We start from the raw sequence: 4,023 nt of genomic DNA, 5'->3' as shown, positions 1-4,023 counted from the left end.
AGAAAAAAAAATCATCAAACCATTAATTTGACCATATCATCATGAAAAGTTGGTATGAATATATAAAACATTAAACTCCCATTTGGGAAATTATTAAGAACAAATTACATCAAATTATTAAAAAAAAACACCTCTTCATGTTCTAGGTTAATCAAGAGTCATCTAAGGCTCCAAATGCATAGACTTTGTGACTGATGTAAGCATGACTCTTTAAGAATTAATAAAACATATTAATCAAGAATTATCAAAGAATTAATGAAACTTATGATCTTATGCAATCAGCTTCTCTTGCTCTATGTACATCTGCTCAACCCATTGTGGCGCCTTCTCTGATGAACCATACACTCCGGCCCCAGCCCATGGATCATCTAGCTCATGATTCGCCTTGATGGGTGAACCCGAACTCCCACCTCTGTACCCAAAAGACGCCGATTTTCTAAACTTATTAGCATCTTCACTCTTGAACCCCCAGTCCACCTTCCCATCGGGCGAACCCCATTCAGAATAAGCAGGGGATTGCGCCATTGATCGGGGACTCATGGTGGATCCTAGCCCCCGGTCAATGAAACTCTGGCTCCTTTGTTTTGCAAAGGAGCTGGACCTCGTATTCATTACCGCTTGTGCCACTGCACTCGATGAATCAAACCCGAAACTTGTGGGTTTTCTTCCCGGAGACGACGGGTAGGTTGACCGGAGTGGGCTTGAGTCTAGCCAGATTTGTTGGCGAGACGGTGAACCATAAACATCATCAAAATTAGTTGGCTTCATTTCCCCAAATATATTGTTGTAAATATTAGTTGATAAATCATCAATCATTTGCTGCCTTTGTAGCATCTCAAGTTCCATATTCAAATCTCTAGCGTTTAACGACATCTTCAATCGGCTACCTGGAAGCTGTAACGCGGGAGGCGTTACATGAACAAACTTGTTCTGCCACAAATTCCCGTTCACGGGACCAATCGATGGTGACATCGGTGGCGTTGACCCGAGCCCTAACAGGCTCATGGAGCCCGTTTCGACCAGGCCAGCAGAACTCGACTTTGGAGACGGCACTGCTGACCCCGTCGAAGCATACACCGGTCTTAACTCCTCAACCTTATGCGCGAAAAAACAAACTTTTCGCGCACACCCAATTTCATCCTTGCACAACCGGGTCCGGTACTGAGCCGGGTGAAGCCACGATTCAAACACCCCGTGTGCATACTCGCAGTTATCCCCTTTAACGCAGCTTCCTTTACGAAACTCCAAACACGGCACGCAGCTATACTGGTGCTTCCTCGGGTCCCTCCGTCTTGCGTTCTCCTCCGGGTGCACAAACGGGCACTCGGTCCAGTCGTGAGAATAAGCTCTCGAACACGGTTTCACCTTAAACACATACATCCTAAACTCATCAGCACCATAAACACCATCGTTAATATCCGGTAACGACACATCGACTGGGTACTCTTTCTTCGCTGCAACAATCTCAGCCTCTTCAATCTCCTCCTCATCAATTGACAAACCATTCAACAACATAACCAAACACTTCCTAATCGAAGATTTCACCCCCCGAGCGATTAAATCCACCGGTTTATTCCCATTAAAGTCGGTTACATTCGGATCAGCCCCAGCCGATAACAACAGCTTCACGGCTTCCACCGAGGAAGCCGAGCCCCCTGCGACCGCGCAGTGGAGCGCGGTCGCACCGTCAGACTCAGAAGCTTTATTGGCATCAACGTTTTGGGTGTTAATTATGTGTTTAAGGATGTTTGTGCTACCGTACAAGGCGGCAACCATAAATGGGCTTCTTTCTTCAAACCCCATCTTTGTTTTACACCCTATTATAATATTTCTTCCGTACCATAAACCAACATCGTTTAAACCCATATTATTAATCTTAACCTCGGATTCGAAGTTAGAAACATCATCGGCAGCTGCTAATTCTAATAAAACCGAGGATTTGTAGAAATCCCCAAATTTATTTTGTTCCATGATTAAATTTGTGGATCCTTTACACATGAATCAAGACCTGAAGGTATTATAGAGCAACCCTAGTTAGCAATTATTTAACAAGAACAGTTGTCTAAAGATATTATTATGATGATTATTATTGTTACATACCTGGTTGAAAGTGAGTTGACGAAGAAAACAAGTGATGGTAGCTGTAAAGAGATTGTGATGAATATGAATATGAAGAATGAATTGGGATGGACGATATATATTTATATATGTATTTATAATGATGATTAAATTATTATTAATAAAGAAATAAAATAAAAAATGAAAAAGGGTACACGGGTGGAGAAGGGAGGAGGAAGGTGTGACTTTTCTGGATCTGTTTTGTCAGCTTCTTGGAGTGCGGTATGAAATGCAAATGCAAATGCAAATGCAAATGCAAATGCAAACGAAGATGGGTTTTGTGAGTGAATGTTTGACTGGCTTTTACCGGGTATGTGGAGGTTGACCCGGCTGGATAGGCTCAAGCGAATCTTACCCGCTTTAAGAAAAATCAACGAATTTTATATGTTTAGTCCTTGAACTTACAGACAATATGCAAGATGTAAAACGGGCTCAAACATGGGTTGTTTTAGTAATGGCCCAAAATAATGGGCTTATTCTCCACCTCAGTGAGAGTATGATGCCATGTTGAGGTGCACAAATCGGGTTTTTTAAATATCCGGGTTTGAATATAGAATCGGGTTCGGGTATGATCGAATATTAGAAAATCAGGTATTGAAAATACCCGGGTCGGGTTCGGGTCCGGTATTGTCTCTAAACACCATACCCTCTGTATCGGGTTCGGGTCGGGTATAGAATCGGATATTTTAAAACCGGGTCTTTGAATACCCTATTTTCAGGTATTGAAAAAACACTATTTTCTGAGTTTTTTTTTTTGTTTTTTCCATGTATTTTTCAACTATATATTGGATTTTTTTAAGGGAGTTGTACTTTTTTGGGGTATTTATCGGATATTTTTCAGGGATAGATCGGATATTTGAGAAACCCGATTCAGGTATTGGAAAAAACCCGGTTCCGGGTATGGAACCGGTTCCGTTTTTCGGGTATTACCTGGTACAAATCAGGTCCGGTTCGGGTACGGGTTTTAGTACTGAAATGCACACTCTATCCGTACCCTACGGGTAGGGTCGGGTACGGGTATAAAAAAACCGGTTCCAGGTTTTTTTTAGGGTCCGGTTCTGAGTTTGGGTTTTTTGTGCACCTCTAATACCATGATCAAAAGTTCAAAACAATATTTTTTGTCTTTTAAGTTTGTTTATTCTTCCTATCTTCCTATACTAATAAAAAAAATAATAATTCTAGATACATGACATTATGAGGTTAATTCTCACTAACAAATTCTCTCCCAAATCACTTATATTTTATTGATTGAAAAAAAAAAAATATTTTGGTTCAATATATAGTATTGATTATAAATTCAACATATCATATTAATTGGCCAGTCTCAATTGATTGCATTATTAATGCCATAATTATATTGTAAACATAATGTAAAAAATATTAAAATAATAATTGTATGCCATAAAGATATTTTCTTTAAAATTCAAATGCATATAAAAAAGTTTATGTTTAAAGAGTACACTAACATTCAATTTTTGAGACATCTTCATATTGAAGAAAACTATAATATTTTTTTAAACTTTTTTTATAAATATTCAATGTTTAATAAGTCTTAAAAATCATAGACAAATTTTCCATTTTTTATATTTAGTATAAGACTATTGTGACAACTGAACAACAGTGTGTTTATGAGGACATCATGGAAGCTGTTAAAAAGGAAAATCTTTTGTCTTTTTTGTCTATGGCCGGGTATGAAGTGTAAAACATTTTTGTAAAATATTTTAGCTACATCTTTCAGATCCAAAGGCCTCATTGTTTTAAATATTGTTTCCAGTGGCATTGCTTCATTATTGTATATCGATGGTAGAACAACCCATTCTCGATTTAAAATACAAATACGTTGTATGATATAAAGCGACTATATTTGTAATACATTTTTTTATATACTACCATACACTTGATTAT

General features: G+C 38.5%; 1 pseudogene across 1 annotated transcript; it reads right to left on the bottom strand.

Moving 5' to 3' along the window:
- Positions 1-213: 213 nt before the first annotated feature.
- LOC143530863 (zinc finger CCCH domain-containing protein 29 pseudogene) lies at positions 214-2,163 on the bottom strand (annotated as a pseudogene). The gene is made up of 2 exons (XR_013134927.1): positions 2,101-2,163; positions 214-2,008 (listed from the first exon to the last, which is right to left on the bottom strand). The product of XR_013134927.1 is annotated as a zinc finger CCCH domain-containing protein 29 pseudogene (transcript).
- Positions 2,164-4,023: the final 1,860 nt, after the last annotated feature.

This window comes from Bidens hawaiensis, unplaced genomic scaffold (genome assembly GCF_021521415.1).
Source record: "Bidens hawaiensis isolate Kalapana, Puna unplaced genomic scaffold, B.hawaiensis_p1.1 tig00009039_1, whole genome shotgun sequence".
NCBI classification, from domain to species: Eukaryota; Viridiplantae; Streptophyta; class Magnoliopsida; order Asterales; family Asteraceae; genus Bidens; species Bidens hawaiensis.
The sequence above is the reverse complement of the archived record's forward strand: the minus strand, read 5'-3'. Positions and strand labels throughout refer to the sequence as shown.